The sequence below is a fragment of the Lampris incognitus genome, chromosome 8 (genome assembly GCF_029633865.1).
Source record: "Lampris incognitus isolate fLamInc1 chromosome 8, fLamInc1.hap2, whole genome shotgun sequence".
In the NCBI taxonomy this organism is placed as follows: domain Eukaryota; kingdom Metazoa; phylum Chordata; class Actinopteri; order Lampriformes; family Lampridae; genus Lampris; species Lampris incognitus.
This window is the reverse complement of record NC_079218.1, coordinates 37915027-37934117: the sequence shown is the minus strand read 5'-3', so window position 1 is coordinate 37934117 and position 19091 is coordinate 37915027. Positions and strand designations below refer to the sequence as shown.

The 19091-nt window shown below is 45.2% G+C and overlaps 1 protein-coding gene across 1 annotated transcript in view; it reads right to left on the bottom strand.

Moving 5' to 3' along the window:
- Positions 1 to 16628, bottom strand: part of acsl6 (acyl-CoA synthetase long chain family member 6) — a 70784-nt gene extending 54156 nt beyond the window's left edge. The window contains exon 1 of the mRNA XM_056285301.1: positions 16586 to 16628. The gene's annotated coding sequence lies outside the window, so the exon portion shown is untranslated. The remainder of the gene's footprint in view (positions 1 to 16585) is intronic.
- Between the last annotated feature and the right edge of the window lie 2463 nt (positions 16629 to 19091).

The following is a 19091-nucleotide window of genomic DNA, read 5'->3' as shown; positions in this document are numbered from 1 at the left end:
TTTGTTTTGTGGTTAAACTGAATTAAGCTATTTCTATTTTGATGTCAGATAGAAGGACCAGAGAGAAGAAGTAAGAAGGACAGCCATGGGTAGATGAGCTTAAAATCAAGTGAATGAAACTGTTGAGCGACTGACCCAAAACCAAGGCCTCCTCCACTTGTTCACTCCCTCCATCACTCTATCACCCCACCTCTCTCTCACCATCTGATTCTCCAATCCCCCTCCTAATCCACTGTTTGTGTGTGTGTGTGTGTGTGTGTGTGTGTGTGTGTGTGTGTGTGTGTGTGTGTAAGTATGTAGAGTAATGCATTTCCCTCTCTACAGTCTCCACGCTATCACTTTATCTGAATAGCTGTGTCAGTGGGTTATGGAGTCTTTCTATATTTAGACTTAGCAAAGGGCTCCTCCTCCTCTCCTAAAAAAACACCGACTAATGCATTGCGGGTCACTCAGCAGAGTAGCCGGTGGTCAGGCCAGGGCCCACTCATATAAGACACTGTCCCGACTATGACAGATATGAGGTTTGTTATTTTGCTGTCATATCACCAGAGGTGTTTGTTTTATCTGATGCTACACGGCCATACTGACTCATGTACAGAAAAAAAAAACATTTAACCAACATTTAATACTTTTATCAGCTTTTATGTTACGGCTACTTTTTAAAATTATTTATAATAGATTTTAGGTTGAAATTGCCCATTTTAAAGGGAAATTTCACCGTGTATGTACAATCGGAACTGATGAGTAGTGGATTGAAGCAATAAATAAAAAAATAAAAAAATGTAGCACTGTGGACTATATACGGGAAGATGGCGGCGCGAACTCACGTCTGCGGCGACCTCACCCAGTACCGTCCATGCAGTGTCTTTGTCCACGTCTGCGTCTAAGTTTGTGTCTTCGTTTGGTGGCTGGGAGAGCTGGCGCCGGATCTGCTGGGAGAGCTTGGTCTGCTGCGTTCTGTGGGCCCAGGGACCACGGCCCTGCCTGGAGCTGCGCACGAAGAGGAAACACGAGTGCGGTCTGACAGGATGCGGAAGCGGGGCATGCTAAACTAACTTTGTTTTATCCAGGCTAAGCTAACTGCTAGCCCATGCAGAACGGCAGTTCCGACAGTCATCCTGGCTGGCGTTCGCTCTCTTGGACAGTGAATTTTTATTTTTGGATATGTTGGATACAGGGGCGCAATGGGGGGGGGGTGCAGAGGGTGCAATGCACACAGGCGCTGCACAAGCGGGGGCGCTAAAAGTACAGTGTACGGTAAACAATTTCTGGTTATAGGCCCATTTGTTTTTTAAAAGTTTAATATTTATAAATATTATGACTAAGACGAGAATTTTGGATTAGAATATATGGTTACATGTTTTTTCATTTATATATATATAAAATTTTATTTTTTGCGTACGGTCTTTTGGCGCCCCTGCTGATGCGGCGCCTGTGTGCATTGCACCCTCTGCACCCCCCGTTGCGCCCCTGGTTGGATATGATACCAATGTAGCAAATTCGGGGGGCAGTCCGGAACCGCCGCAGCCGGGATGTGAACCCGGGTCTCCCGCACCACGGGCGATTAGTTAACCAGTCGACTAAAAGGTCCAACCCGTTAGCCAGGGGCTAGCGAGTCTAGTCATCAGTGGTAGCTACACTACCTCCCTCCTTCGGGAAACGCAGCTCCCTCACGCCTCTGGGAGCATGCGCTTCCGGTGGCCTATGGCTGTGCGTTTTTGTAGTTTTTTTTTTAAGTCTTGATGTATGTGTCCTTGTAGTTTGGAAATGTGTTTTTGTCTTTGTGTTGCACTGCTGGGGGAAACGATTTTTCAAGTGCATGAAATGAAATGACAAATAAATGTTCCTGATTCCTGATATATTGACGGAGAAATCGGTGTTCTCTAACTCAGTCTCTCTTGTTAAAGTGTGTTGTTACCTTCTACCAATGAGACGTTACAACTCGTTTCAACCCCACGGGGCTATAAACTTTAATAATAACTTCGGCACGTAAGGTTATGCATCATGCTCGGTCCGTTATTCCAGGTGCAACAACCTAAACGACCCCTGTGTAAACAAGGAACTAAACAATGGTTCCTAACAATAGTTCCTATTGTTACATCTCTCACAGCACCTACACATCCCACAATGCATTGCACGCGAGCTTCTGTATTGTCCATAAAATCCTCTGCTCTAGTGTTGTGACACGTCATTTACCCAATCGGAAATGTAGTTTAGCCAAGAGAACGACGATGTGGTTTCAATCGGCGTAGTAAGAGCAGATTGGGGTTATTAACTATACTGCTAGGGTGTATATAGTTTTTTCCGGCTGCCAACTGACGTCACGATGCGTCACTTGTTGGCCGGAGAAAACTCGGGTTTCACTCCCGCCCCCGAGAGACACGAGATAGGGTTTGAAAATGTGTGAAACTCCCCTTTAAGAGCTGTCTGCTGGGCGTGCGTGGATACTCACCCATCTTTTAGGTAACGTGTTACACATTTCCCCGTCAGAATAATTCAAACACATCACACCATCAAAAAAACTGACACATTGCCTGATTTACATTTACATAAACTTCATGTTATGATCATGAACTTCATGATACACAACTGAATCTAGAACGTGGACATAAAACCTTAAACACTACTCTCTATTAACACATTTTATATATTTATATATAGACGATGACGTCAGATGTGGGGCTTGAGAAAAGGAATAAAAGACAAGATTGCCCTTCAGTTTTACAGTTTCCCCAATAACATATTTTCACCATTTAATTTTCCTTTAGCAATGTCTTTTTGTTATCTAGCATGATCTTTCTTAAGGTGCATTGAAGGTGCTGTCTTTTGGGAGGTCAGCAGTGTCAGGCATTAGAGAAACCAGACTGATGAATAAGTCCTTATAGAATAGAATAGAATACACTTTATTTGTCATTTGTACATACACACAATGAAATTCACTCTCTGCGTTAAGCCCATCCTAGCTGTGTAGCTAGGAGCAAAATAATTGACAGTGATTCGCCAATAAGGTGAATCACTGTCAATTATTTTGCAAACACTCAATTAACTGAACACTCTTGACTCTCCACTATCTTAGCTGCCAAACAGACAGTATCATGCTAATGAATGATGATTGCTTACTTGAGAATAATCAACGCCTGAACAGTTCAGCGTCCACGTATGAGCCAAAACATTATGACCAGCTGTCTAATATGCTGTTGATCCTCCGTGTGCTGGCAAAACAGTGCCGAACCGCCAAGGCATGGACTCTACAAGACCCCTGAAGGTGTCCTCTGGTATCCGGCACCAAGACTTTAGCAACAGATCCTTCAAGTCCTGTACGTTGCGAGACGGGGCCTCCGTGGATCGGACTTGTCTGTCCAGCAAATCCCACAGGTGCTCAGCCAGATTGAGATCTGGGGAATTGGAGGCCAGGGCAACACCTTGAACACCTCATCACCTCCCTCAAACCGTTCCTGAACAATGTGTGCAGCGTGGCAGGGCGCATTACTCTGCGAAAGAGGCCGCTGCCATCAGGGAATACCGCTACCATTAAGAGGTGTAACGATGGTATGTAACGACGTTTAGGCAGGTGGCACGCATCAAATTGATATCCACACGAACAGCCGGACCCAGGGTTTCCCCGGCAGAGCCTTGCCCAGAGCATCACACTCCCTCCCCCTGCTTGTCGTCTCCCCACAGTGCACCCTGGTGCCATCACCTCCCAGGGGAAACAGCATACACGTACACGGCCATCCAAAATGGGACTCATCGGACAGGCGACCTCCTTCTACTGCTCCAAGGTCCAGTCCCGACACTCAGGTGCCCATTGTAAGCACTTTCAACAGTGGACAGGGGTCATCATGGGCACGCTAACCTGTCTGCGGCTACACTGCCCCATACCCAGCCAGCTAGGATGCACTGTGTGTTGTGTCACATTCCTCCTGCAACCGACACCAGATGGGATAGCCTTCATTGCCCTTCCGCATCTACGAGCCTTGGGGGCCCCTGACCCTGTCACCAGTTGGTCCATCCTCGGATGCACGCGCACACACACACACACACATACACACACACATACGCACACACACACATAGGCACACACACAGAACACGCAAACTTTTTCTCTGCTTCTCTGTTTCTTCCTGTCAATGTCTCTAATGTGCGCACACACACAAACACACACACGCGTATATGCGCACACACATGCACATGTACACGCACACACGCACACATACAGACACGCACACACACACAGACACACACACACACACCATGCAAACTTTTTCTATCTGTTTGCTTCTCTGTTTCTTCCTGTCAATTTCTCTCATGCGCACATACACACACACACACACACACACACACACACACACACACACACACACACACACACACACACACACACACACACACACACACACACACACACACACACACAAGCAAACTGGCACTTCTACCATCTCTCTTTTTTCATTCTATCTGCCCGCTTCCGCCCTATTCTCTCTCTCTCTCTCTCTCTCTCTCTCTCTCTCTCTCTCTCTCTCTCTCTCTCTCTCTCTCTCTCTCTCTCTCTCTTTCTCTCTCTCTCTCTCAGACACACACACACACACACACAGACAGACAGACAGACAGACAGACACACACACACACACAGGTTTTAGGGTTCACTGTATTGGCTCTACAGGGTTTGCTGTTGCTTCAGCTGGTGTGAGGAAATGTCACCGAGTCAGCAGCATCCCACTGTTACTCAAAACATCTACAACCAAAAACCGACCTTTTAAATCCCATCTTAAACTCGCGGACCTCTCCACTTCATTTGCATAATCAAAGGCAGATGTACCCAATAGTCAAACGAAGAAGCCACATCTCCATCCTGCTGATGAGCAGGCACTAAAGCAACTACATATATGCAAAGTGTTCACCAAACAGGAAAACTACCACCTGCATTCACCTACTGCATCTCCGAGACAAACGTCACACAACACCAACTACACTATCACTGACAATTCAAATGGGGGCATTTGTGTGTGGTTATAATGAAAAACGGTGCTTTCTAGAGTGAAACTGGAATATATCAGTGCGTTAAAGTAAAATGGGCTTCTATCAAGGGAAAACTGGAGTGAAATTCACACAAACTTGCTGAAGGCTTTGTCAGGTTGCTGCTACTTTTTGTGAGTTTCGAAAGTGCGAGGTAATGACCAGGGTTTATAATTTCATCTCAACTAAATTAGACCCATCAGTGCTACTAATCCATATGTTCTCTATCTCTGTACCAGCAACATATTTGTTGGGGAAAGCAGACACATTAGGAACATGTGATAAGTTTCACAGTTTACACAGAAACAGTCTTTGGTTTTATGGTTACAGTCCTCTCATAGTGCCTCAATACATCCATCCATTCATTATCCAAACCGCTTATCCTGCTCTCAGGGTGGCGGGGATGCTGGAGCCCATCCCAGCAGTCATTGGACAGCAGGCGGCAGGCATCACACACACACACATTCACACCTAGGGACAATTTAGTACGGCCGATTCACCTGACCTACATGTCTTTGGACTGTGAGAGGAAACCGGAGCACCCGGAGGAAACCCACGCAGACACGGGGAGAACATGCAAACTCCACACAGAGGACAACCCCCAAGGTTGGACTACCCCGGGGCTCGAACCCAATGACCTTGTTGCTGTGAGGTGACCGCGCTAACCACTGTGCCACCGTGCCTGCCTCAACACATCCTGCTAAAAATCTTTTGAGACGTTTGACTGATTGCTTTTTAAGTTCAGAAGGAGGTAGTTCCTCTGATTGACTTTCCTGAAGCCACTGTGTCTTGTTTTTAAATGGTAATAGAGAGGCTGGATCTGTTTCAGTTAAACTGCAGACCCCAGACTTTATCTAAATTGGACTTTGGCAAGGCACTCAGCACTCATATTGATTTTCGTCAATGGCATGAAGACTGCATGAAAAATGCAGCACCGTCAACATCCTGTGGTAGTTGCGCATTTTGTTTCTTTCGAATGTCAACACACATACGTATATACACTTGGTGGGACCTTTGCACAGATGTGCAGTGTGATACTGGACCAAGGAAGTTTCTTCACAAACAAAAAGACAAACACTTGAAGAGTTTTATTTTATAAATATACAATTGTATAACCGAATGTTGCTCAATGTGGACCGGACCCGAAGGTGTGAAGTCTATCAAGAGAACCATGCAAAATATTTAACACATAAGACATCACACACTGATCACAGATGGGGCACAAGTTGACAAATCAGAAACTGGTTTGTACATTACAAGAGTCTTAGAGAAGAAGTCATCACATGTTTGTATAAATGTACAAAAGGAGAGACGAAGCCATTTCTTCAACACTGTCACAGAGAACAAGCAAAACTATAAAAAGCTATTTCCGTCTGCTACTCAACGCAAGTCCAGATGCTAAAGGGCCCCCCACCTCCTCTAGTGAGGACTTTGCCTGACATTTTGGGAATATAATTTTTAAATCATACCATGCATTTACACAAAACACAACAGAAACCTTCGGCACAGTGAAACGTTACTGGAAAGAAGCGATATGGCACAATGAGCCGCTGTTGCAAGTCAAGTCAATTTTAGTAGTATAGCCCATTCTCACAAATCGCAGGTTTGCATTAGCGGGCTTCACAGCAATACAACATCCTGTCCTTAGATACGCCTCACCCTGAGATACGTGAAATGAGGGAAGTGGTGGCTTGCTGGGGTTGAAAAATGTTCAGCTTGAGTAAAGATTACGCTTGCAGTGAACTCAATTAGCTTAAAGCATGGCAACTGAGTTGGGAATAGGGTGACCGGATGTCTCAGTCTGACTGGGACAGTCCCAAATTCAAGCTACGCATCCCGGCATCTTAGAAATCTCTGAAATACACAAATATCAGAATCAGAATCGAAATTCTTTTATTGCCACGTGCAATTACATGCACTAGGGATTTAGCTCGGTGTTGTTGGCACAGAGAATAAAATAAGAAAAACTAAAAATAAAGTAAAATACGGTGGTGAAAAAGGGAAATGGGAACCCTGGGGAACAGGGTTACAGTTTCCCAGGTGGGAAACAGGGAACAAGCCAAAAGAAGAAGAAGAAAAAGGATATGAAAAAGGATATATATATACAAAAGCACGCACGCACGCACACATCCCATATTGACTGCTGCAATTCTATCCTCTTTCATCTTCCCTTCAAGTGTCTTCATAAACTTCAGTTGGTCCAGAATTCAGCTGCCCGTATCATTACTAGAACTCCTTCCATAGATCATATCACTCCTGTTCGTCAGCAACTCCATTGGCTCCCTGTTAACCACTGTATTGACTTCAAGATCCTGCTCCTCACCTTTAAGGCCCTTAATAACCTAGCTCCTTCATATCTTTCTGAACTCCTTCATATCCACACGCCCTCCCGCACTCTCAGATCCTCTTCTGCTGTCCAACTCACTACACCATCAGCCTGCTTGACTACCATGGGGTCTAGAATCTTCAGTCATTCTGCCCCCTGCCTATGGTTCCTCTCCCACAAGACATTCACAACATTGACTCTCTTTCAACCTTCAAATCCCATCTCAAAACGTACCTTTTCAAACCGGCATATTCAGTCTGATCCACACTTCATTGAGTTTTGTGCAGATGATGATTTTATACTTATCTGTTGTATTCACTTTTTATCGTCTACCCCGCTTTGTTTTGATTTTAAGCTATCTGATATAGCGCTGCTTGGTTTTTTTTTCTTTCTTCTGTGTTCTGTAAGGTGTTCTTGAGTGTTCTGAAAGGCACCCACAAATAAAATGTGTATATATATGTATATATATATTAGCATTTATTCGCTGGTTTTAATGTTATAATAGCATTTATTCGCTGGTTTGTTTTCTTTGTCGTATAGCCAACTTGGCAGCTGATGAGTGCGCAACGCACGAAACAGGCTTGTACTGCTATGAATTAGTTTTTTTTACCTACAAATATCTTAACATTCTGCTCCTCATTTGTTGAGCACTTTCATCAACACCACTGACGGTTTCAAAAAAAAAACCCGCTATATATATATATATATATATATATACAGTGCGTCCGGAAAGTATTCACACCCCTTCACTTTCCCCACATTTTGTTATGTTACAGCCTTATTCCAAAATGGATTAAATTCCTTTTTTTTCCTCATCAATCTACATACAATACCCCATAATGACAAAGCGAAAAAGGTTTTGTCGAAATTTTTGCAAATTTATTAAAAATAAAAAACTGAAATATTGCATGTACATAAGTATTCACACCCTTTACTCAGTACTTGGTTGAGGCACCCTTGGCAGCGATTACAGCCTCAAGTCTTCTCGGGTATGAAGCTACAAGCTTGGCACACCTATATTTGGGGTATTTCTCCCATTCTTCTCTGCAGATCCTCTCGAGCTCTGTAAGGTTAGATGGGGAGTGTTGCTGCACAGCTATTTTCAGGTCTTTCCAGAGATGTTCAATGGGGTTCAGGTCTGGGCTCTGGCTGGGCCACTCAAGGACATTCACAGACCTGTCCCGAAGCCACTCCTTCGTTGTCTTGGCTGTGTGCTTAGGGTCATTGTTGTGTTGAAAGGTAAACCTTTGCCCGAGTCTGAGGTCCTGAGCGCTCTGGAGCAGGTTTACATCAAGGATCTCTCTGTACTTTGCTCCATTCATCTCTCCCTCAATCCTGAATAGTCTCCCAGTTCCTGCCGCTGAAAAACATCCCCACAGCACGATGCTGCCACCACCATGCTTCACTGTAGGGATGGTATTAGCAAGGTGATGAGAGGTGCCTGGTTTCCTCCAGACATGACGTTTGGCATTCAGGCCAAAGAGTTCAATCTTGGTTTCATCAGCCAGAGAATCTTGTTTCTCATGGTCTGAGAGTCCTTTAGGTGCTTTCTGGCAAACTTCAAGCGGGCTGTCATGTGCCTTTTACTGAGCAGAGGCTTCCGTCTGGCCACTCTACCATAAAGGCCTGATTGGTGGAGTGCTGCAGAGATGGTTGTCCTTCTGGAAGGTTCTCCCATCTCCACAAAGGAAACGCTGGAGCTCTGTCAGAGTGACCATCGGGTTCTTGGTCACCTCCCTGACCAAGGGCCTTCTCCCCCGATTGCTCAGTTTGGCTGGGCGGCCAGCTCTAGGAAGAGTCCTGGTGGATCCAAACTTCTTCCATTTACAAATGATGGAGACCACTGTGCTCCTCGGGACCTTCAAAGCTGTAGAATGCTTTGTACCCTTCCCCAGATCTGTGCCTCAATACAATCCTGTCTCGCAGGTCCACAGACAATTACTTTGACTTCATGGCTTGGTTTGTGCTCTGACATGCACTGTCAACAGTGGGACCTTATATAGACAGGTGTGTGCCTTTCGAAATCATGTCCAATCAATTTAATTTACTATGGGTGGACTCCAGTCAAGATGTAGAAACATCTCAAGGATGATCAGTGGAAACAGGATGAACCTGAGCTCAATTTTGAGTGTCATAGCAAAGGGTGTGAATACTTATGTACATGCAATATTTCAGTTTTTAGTTTTAATAAATTTGCAAAAATTTCTACAAAACCTTTTTCACTTTGTCATTATGGGGTATTGTGTGTAGATTGATGAGAAAAAAAGGAATTTAATCCATTTTGGAATAAGGCTGTAACATAACACAATGTGGGGAAAGTGAAGGGGTGTGAATACTTTCCGGATGCACTGTATATATAGCATATATATAGCATATATACAACATGTATATAGCATATATATAACATACACACACACACACACACACACATGCACACACACACACACACACACACACACACACACACACACACACACACACACACACACACACACACACACACATACATATATATATGTTTTTATACCACTTATCCTGCTCTCAGGGTTGCAGGGATGCTGAAGCCTATCCTAGCAGTCATTGGGCAGCAGGCGGGGAGACACCCTGGACAGGCCACCAGGCCATCACAGCCCCCCCCCTCACACACACACACACGCACACATTCACACCTAGGGACAATTTAGTATGGCCAATTCACCTGACCTACATGTCTTTGGACTGTGGGAGGAAACCGAAGCCCCCACAGGAAACCCACGCAGACACGGGGAGAACATGCAAACTCCACACAGAGGACGACCCGGGACGACACCCAAGGCTGGGCTACCCTGGGACTCAAACCCAGGACCTTCTTTCTGTGAGGCAACTGTGCTAACTACTGCGCCACCGTGCCATATATATATATATATAAAGCAGCTCTGGAAAAAAAATAAAGAATAAAAATGGCAAAGAGTAAGTCTGTCAGTTGGGGGCTGTTTCGTTCAACCGCAACAGGGAAGAATGTGTCCCGGTTTCAACAGGTTGTCCGCCCCCCCCCCCAAGATACCTGGTTGTCATGAGAACTTGAGGAGAAAAAAAAACATGGCCCAGCCCACAAATCAAACCACAGATCACACTGAAGAAAAGCAACATCTTGTGTAGCCAATTAGTGGGCAGAGGTGTCAATCAGAATGTGCTGTCTGCTTGTCATGACAACTCTGAGGCAAAGTCGTTTGTGTGACAGACATCAAGGTATTCCCCTACTGGATCACCATTCAATATTATTAAAGACCGACGAGTGACTGACAAATTGGCCCTACCTATGCATCACAGCCCATCATGCAATTACCATGTTAAAAATGTAATCGACGGCCCAATTTATCAATATAAAGTTAGATTGCAAATTGACTGATTGCAGCCCATACAAATCTCTGCTGCCAGAATTTCAACAGAAACCAAGAGAGACCACAGACCCATCATGCACACCCTGCATTTAACTTCCTGTGTCTTGCAGAATTCACTTTAAAGTCCTGCCGCTGGGGGTTAAAGCTCTCTGTCATACCGCACCTGTATGCATATCAAATATGTTTGTTCTTCAATATCCTGTACCCATCTGAACCTGTCCCGCAGCTCTTTTAATGCTACCGAAACTGCCCTAATGTAAAGGGGGAACATGACTTTTTTTTCTTTTACATTTCTCTTAACTTTGGAGTGATTTTCTTATATTCATTCAAGAGGCAGGTTCTGTGGTCATTAACAAAAAAACAAAAAAACCTTAAAACGCACCTTTTAAACCCTAGATTTTACCTAAATAACAAATAACACTGACGGCTTTTGATTACAACAATCTATATTTTCAACTAATATCACTGTTTTTAATGACTGCAACGCACTTTACATTACAATATTTAGTGTGAAAATATACTACTACTACTACTACTACTAATAATACTAATAATAATAATAGTAATGATATGTTCTTGAAACAACTGAAAGATGAAACGTTTCTATCATACATTTCAGGTTTACTGTGAAATGTGAGTCAGTAGAGAGTTAAACCAATAGAGGAAGTGGGATATTGCTGTTGAAAGCGTTCACACAAACAGACACCGTTGATTCAGAAGTATCAAGGACGGGGGACGTGTCTTCAGTGAGTCGTACTCAACTGCTAAGGTAGGCGACTGGTGAACATCTAAAATGTTTTCACTCTTGCTCTACAAAGCCCCTCCCGCCCCTCATCCATGGCTATGTTTTCTCTCTTCGTCTCGGGACAGAGCCCCTGATTTGGACGCAGACTGAATACCGAGCATCAGAGTGAAGAAGAGAGCACAGTCGATACTCAAGAGTTGCAAGAACGACAGTTTGTGAATGAGCCAACTAGACTTCCTTTTAACTCAGAAGCTTAAATGGAGAACCCCCCACCCCCACCCCCACCCCCCGGACTCCCAGCCCCCTTCCTGTGGTCCCGCCCAATCTCCCCATCTGCAGGCCGTCACCAGCGATTAGACTCCAGTGCAAGGAGATTATGGCCTATTAGCTGATAGACAGATAACCAAGAGTAACTGCACTACCACCGGCTATTAAAAGACAACCTGCTGGGCTTTCTGTTTGGTCTTTCACCACCAACTATCTCCGTCTTGCACTTTCCCTTCAGAGACGACTGGCTCCCAGCCCTATATCTAATCTGAAGTCATAATGACGGGTCATCCTGACTATGTACACACGACACTCAAACTTAGCCGCTGCAAAGCCGACAAAGTGAAAACACAGAAACTCTCCCGTCCATGTACTTTTCCTTAACGCAATTGCACTCACAACATAATTTCCTGAACTGTATTTCCCCGTCAACTACACGTGCCTCAAATAATTACACAGCTGTATCAAGTCCTACATTAATTAGTCTCTCCCATGGAATAACACAATTTATCGCAAAATAAAAAATAACCTTAAGTATCATTGAAGCCACAATCCTTCAACATCTTCAGTGTGTGCTTCGGCTTTTTCCTCATTCCTTCTCTCTGCAGGGCTTCCTCTTCACCTGCCCCCCCTCTCTCTTCCACTCTGTCTTACTCCGATCTATTCTCTTCCCCCGCCCCCCATCACTTCTTTTCATCCCAGACAGCCACTTTTCCCTACTGATATCCCCACCCATAAGTCAAAGCATGACTTTCTCCGATCGCCTTTACTGACGGTAAATGTGCACAGCCAGCCACATTGTCGACTTTTGAAGTAAAGTTCAATGCAATCGACTGTCGTTATTGTTATTTTTTTTACCAACAATAAACGGATGCACTACCAAACTGGGAAAAAAAGTGTGACTGTGAAAAAGTTAATACAAAAAGCAGCAGAGGAACTCCTGAATGCATAATTTGCTAACGCAAAGGTAGACAGATGAATAGACTGACAAGAGAAAAAAGCGAGTGAGTGCATGAGTAAGTAAATCACAAATGAGTAAAATACAGAGAGAGAGAGAGAGAGAGAGAGAGAGAGAGAGAGAGAGAGAGAGAGAGAGTCAGAGAGGAGCAAGAATGCAAAATGCAAGCAAAGAATGCCGTGCAATGTGTTAGCACTTACAAGGCGTTGGGGAGGCAGCCAGGCAGCCAGGGAAATCTCTGCAGTTTCTAAGGGGCCCTAAGGCGACTACTATATTGCCCCGTGCTAACCCACGATTACTTTCCCACTGCCACCGGTGAGATTATGCTGAGCCAAGTGAGTAGGAGAAGAGGCGATGCGATTTGGCCTAGTTTGTACCTGCCTGGCCACCATATCACACCACCCTCAGCTCAGCCGACGCTCTGCTTTCACCCCCCCTCCTCCTTCCTGCGTCTGTCTGACTCTCTCTCTCTCTCTCTCTCTCTCTCTCTCTCTCTCTCTCTCTCTCTCTCTCTCTCTCTCTCTAATGTATTTGTTTAGGATATGGGAAGGGTTGTGGAGAGTGCAAGAGAGACAGATAGAGAGAGATAGAGAGAGAGAGAGAGAGAGAGAGAGAGAGAGCGAGAGAGAGAGAGAGAGAGAGAGAGAGAGAGAGAGAGAGAGAGAGAGAGAGAGAGCAAGAACATACATGCACAAACACACATGCACACTCACACACTAACACACTGAAGAAATTTAAAAAACACACACACATGCAAGCATGTCTACATGTTTGCGACGTTCAAATTGAGATTTTGGGCTTCCACAATTGAAATATCTACACAATATTTACACACACACACACACACACACACACACACACACACACACACACACACACACACACACACAAATGCAAACATAATGGACAAGGCTACTCGTAGTATATTTTGACTGTCAGATTGAGATAAAGTGAGACCGCTGCCTGCTCAGTGAGAGTCTTGCATCTCAAAGCCATCCTTTTTTTTTCTTCCCAGGAATTATGAAAAGCACATCGCTCGCACTTCCATTCGTGCAGAATTTCTGAAACCAATCATCAGGTTTGAATGGGTTTCACACTGAAATTACTATTTGAAGGCTGTTTCTAAATCCAGGGAGAAGGAGCCATCTAATCTCATGTAATTATTTTGCAATAAACATTGTAAAACTAAACAAAACGGGTGTTTGCTATGCAACAGTCATGAGGACGGTAATGTTGTACTTGTTAAAATACGGGTCTCAAAACATCCATCAACAGGAAGCAGAAGCCCTGGCTCAGCAGTTCAACTCATATCGATTAAGTCCCATACTTCCATGGCAAAGGGCAGATAGGGAATGCTGAAGCAGCTTCGAGCCACCCAGACAGCTTGGAAACAACCAACGAGGTCCCCTCCATGTGAACATGGAGCTGTTATCATTGTTTACACCAGCACTGACTATTGAAACACCCTGTTTACAGAGTCCAGATCTCAATACCCATGGCTATGACCATTCCTCATGATCACATGTTGCACACAGAGTGCTTTCTGACCGCATGGTGACCGACACACAGGGATAGTGGGAGCTCATACTCACGGTACAACTTAACAGTGCAGTACACACAATACACAGATGAGAAGATTTATGTCCCGCTTACACCACTCTTTTGTCTATTTCCGGATTTCATCGCAATGTGCAGGTACGTGGTGGTCCATATGCCTCGTAATTTTTAACACACCGCTCATACCATCATTTGTACGACTTATCGATTTCCAACATATCGTATTATGTCGCTCAAACTGAAACAAAAATCATTCGCTGTGTTTCTGGCCAAACTACACACACACACAGGCACACACAAAATTACATGCAGGAAGAGATTAAAAAAACAGTAATTTCTCCCCTTACTTGTGACTTTTTAAACTAACAATACCCACTAAAACACCACATGGATTTGCTGATATGTGTCCTTGTTGAGATATGTCGCGTCGAAAAAAACCACAATACAGCGTTAAGTGCTTTGAGTGGCTGTTGCAGCTAGAAAAGCGCTGTGAGAATGCAACTTGATTGATTGATTGATTGATTAAGAGCGTGGAAAGGATAGTTTTGTTTGGTAATCAATAGCAATAGCACAGCCTTTGTTAATGACAAATTCTGTAATTGTTGGTTTAAAATTTAAGAGAAGTCCACAGTTTACCTCACCGGGTCACAGTCCGTTCCCCCCACCGCCCCCCCTGTTATTGGGCTACTGGGTTATTAGGCTGTTTGGTTAGGATGGGCTGCCATGCCGGGAGGCGTTTTGAATGACAACCAGCCAGCGGCTCTCATCCAGCTCATAGTCTTTGTGTCTCATAGTCTCAGAGCATTATTCCTCTGGCCAGCCTTTTCCTTAAATGAGAAAAGGTTAGTTGGGAGACACGCTGAGTCAGTATCCTTTTTTTCTAACAGGGAGGAGTGTGATGTCCATCCTCTTTAATTAATTATCAAGAAGGGAAAAAGAATAGGTTTACAGGTCTTTGTGAGAGACACCAGATGGTGATTACAATGAATAATTCATTTTCAGGAGTGGCATTCACGGAGGGTGAGCGGCTAAACGTGCCATGGATGTCTTTGACAAGACGCCTCCCTGACTCTGGCACGACTGCACAGCCTTCTGGTCGCCCTCATGAAAACGGACTTGGCAATGATCCCCCCACCCCCCACCCCACTGGATCAGCACAACAAACCGGAACCGGGTGTCCAAGAATGACCCTGAATCACCGGTTAGAGAAACAGAAATGGACGGCCGGAAAGATGGCGGCATCCTGGGAAACACGGGAGTCGGGCATGCTGGATTTCAGCACCGCCCTCCGCCGGACAGCTCCCCCCAATCAACCAAGCGACTCCGTGACGTAGCCTCCCTCCCCCCTCCCATCCCCTCCCAGATCACGGCAGGGCGGTAGAGGACATATCAGATATCCTTCCGTAAATACTTAAAAACTCCTCTTTTTTCTTCTTCTATCGGATTGGGGCCTGGCAGATTTTTACTCAGAAGGACAAAACTAAATGTAATAGCCTCCGCGAGGGTGGGGCCTATTGTAACGCGCCGCAAAATGGCGCTAAATGCTTCAAAACAAAACTGTGGCCCAAGGCAGGTCTAAATATGGAAATTGTAAAGAAAAGAAAAAAACTTAATGACGTGTTTTTTTTATTTACGTATATCCGGTTTCTACGCGCAGCGTTACGAGACCTATAAGCCGCTAACCGGCCTTAGATGCGCAAGTTCACCCCGGTTCGGTGGACACGGAAGAGAGAGGGACACCGCTCTGTGTTTTGGTGTGGACTGAATGGTCCGCATACATGCCCCCCCCCCCCCGCAAAATACCGTCCATATGCAAAAAAGCGACGCAGAACAGGTGAAAACATGAAGGCGACATCAACCGGCAGGCTATTAACAGGCCTAAGTTGTGTGGCAGACGTTTCTGCAAAGCCTCTCAGACCTACATCCCCTAGACGTGCTCCTTAAATAAACTTGGAAACGCTTCTGTCTTGCCGCTATGATACATCGCTGGTTCCGGGTTGGGCCAACTGATGCACGTGCTGAAGCCCCCTAAAAATTAAAACGTAACCGGCGTTGGGCTATTACCGTGGCCAAACGCGAATAACGACAACACCCATCAAATCACACACACACCTAATCCTTATTAGCACGGTAATAACTGGGTTATTCGGTGATAGTCGGAATGAACGTGTAGCTACACAGCCTTGCATACACCACCGCTCTGTGAGCCTTAAAAAGCCGGCAATGAACGAGACAATGCGCCTCCTCCCATTGCGAGACAGGCGGATAGCGCATTATACCGCAGACCCGCGAATTAAATGCATCGTGAAAACGAGAAAACACATTTCAGCACTCACCTAATATAATCCAGAGCGACCCAGAGACCAGAACGAAGGCGAGCATGTCTCTCTCATGGAGTCTGCAGCCGCAGCACACGATGCCGGTGCAGGAGCGAGTCAGAGCTGCAGCATGGACTGCAGTAACTCGCCGGCAATCTGGGAGATTAGGGGGGCGAGAATATATCTGAGACCAAGCACAGTGGGGGGAGATGCTCAGTCTCGGACCATGTCCAGCTGGTTTAACACTGCCTGGGTGGAAACAACCAAATACTTGGACGTAACCTCGAGAATGAGCCTCATAGTCTATTGGAGCATCTTCCCGCTGTGATGTTCCCACCTTCGCGATGCGCAGTGGCCCACACCAAGATTACAGACGCAAGGTTACGAGGTGTTATCCAGGATGCGGATGTATGGATCTATTCCCACATGTCAGGCTATTTCAGCAATTCCAGTTTGCTTTTTAGTCTTGCGGGTGTAGGCCTACTATATACTGCCGTTTTACAGTCAGTTGGAATGTATTTATATATTCAAAGATATATCGGGCATTTAAATCAGTATTTTTATGTCATTTATATAAATACCTACATAAAAAGACCGGCCTTGTTAAACTTGTAAATATTATTTTGATTTCAAAAGATGCGGTGTCCTTGAATATCTTGTGGGGGGGGGGGGGGTCATATATCAGACCTCCCATTGGTTTGTGTCGCTTCACACCATGCAGCCAAAATGTTGCTGCAGCTGATTCACTGTCCCCTTAAGGGACGCACTGCTTTGACATACAGTAACCCCGCAACGCTGTCATGTGACAGAATAGGACACGCCCATTGAACTAATATAACCTTCAGAGACGTGCGCGCGCGCACACACACACACACACACACACGCACCGTTTGCATTTGTTTGAGACCGTTAACAAACTCGATGGACCTATGTAAAGCATCACGTGTTTTATATTATTTGGCATTAATTGCAATATTGGTTATTCATTTATCAAGTTCATGTAATCTTTTTTCCGGCCCTCTCTGTAATGTTTAGGAAGACCGTAAGTAAAACTCTTTGAGACTTCCTCTGTCACGTCTTTCCGCCGGTATGTTGCTCTAATTGCCTTGTTGCTCTGCCACCCTGTAACTGACCTTATTTAATGGGTCACGGTCAGGACCTCCCATCTGTCACTCACGCAGTGCCACACGTCACATCCGCCTCCTCCTCCTTACTTCCTCTCCTCTGTTCGTCCCATCTAATCCCGGTGCAAAGAAGAGGAGTATGGAGATTGCAGACGATGTAGTTATGCGTTGAGAGCAGTGAGCTAATTGACTTGGCAGAGGTCTAACAAGGAAAACAAGCTGACAGTGTATTGAAAATGGACATTTCATTAACGGTATAGCTTGATGGTTAGATAGAGCATTCCGAAGCTTTAGTTCCCTCTAAGGATCCCTGCTGAAACCGTTTACACAGGCCTTAAAGAGATACTTTCATGCTGTTTCTGAGCGTATTTTTAACACGGGCGGTTTGAATTACAACCGAAAGGTAGGCGTGGTTATGATTTCATAGCTATTGGCTACTGAAATTCAGGGTGGTTTGTGTGAGTGGGGCTAGGTGGGCTCGACACTGGGGCTAAACCGCTAGCCGTGGAAAAATGAGAAATACACAGCCCCTTTCCTGCTCTGTCGTCATTTTACAAAAAAACAAAAAAAATTTAAAATGGCGAGCGACGGGACTACCGACAGCTGCTTTGAGGTTGGGGATGTGGAAGTGGAAGCTGACCACTTGCCTCACGAATATGTTGCCCAGCCAATACAGCCGTATCCCTTCGAGCCAAAAGGGGGCGTCTCCGTTTTTATAGCGTCCCGCTACGGCCACGCCCTTTATGCTAATGTAATTTGTGACGCGGCAAGTTACCACATTTTCACCACTGGAAATCAGTTACTTGGCTGCCGATACCTCTCGTCTGGCCATAAACGTGATTTTATGGCTACCATTTGTCTCATCGATCATATATCCACGCCCCTTACATCGATTAACAACAGGAAAAGTCGGATTTTGATACAACGATCTCTTTAATGCAAGACTTAAACAAATGTTCCCACCAAATAATGTGTCATGTTAACAGAGTTCTGGGTTCAAAACAGTTGCTTTTTAATTTGCCACAATGGGATTCTTAATTTCAAACGGATTGCTTGTGTTTTATAGCGCTTTTCTAGCTGCAACAGCAACTCCAAGTGCTTTACAATTTATTAATGCTTCACATTAACCCACGCACGCACGCACACACACATGCACGCGCGCGCACACACACCATAATTGATGGTCACTTGGGATCGAGTATGACTGTCCTCTGTCTGGGTCCCTCTGGCTCCTCAGGTGGGTGTAGAGGCTGACCCTGGAGCTGCATAATTGGAGGACGCCTGCGCGTTATAGCTTTTTGGAGGGGCTGATGCGCCTGCAGCCACCACACGGTCCTTGGCAGGCGGTGGCCAGAGTCCAATGGCATGGAGAACCAAGATGATTGGGGACCACCCTCTGT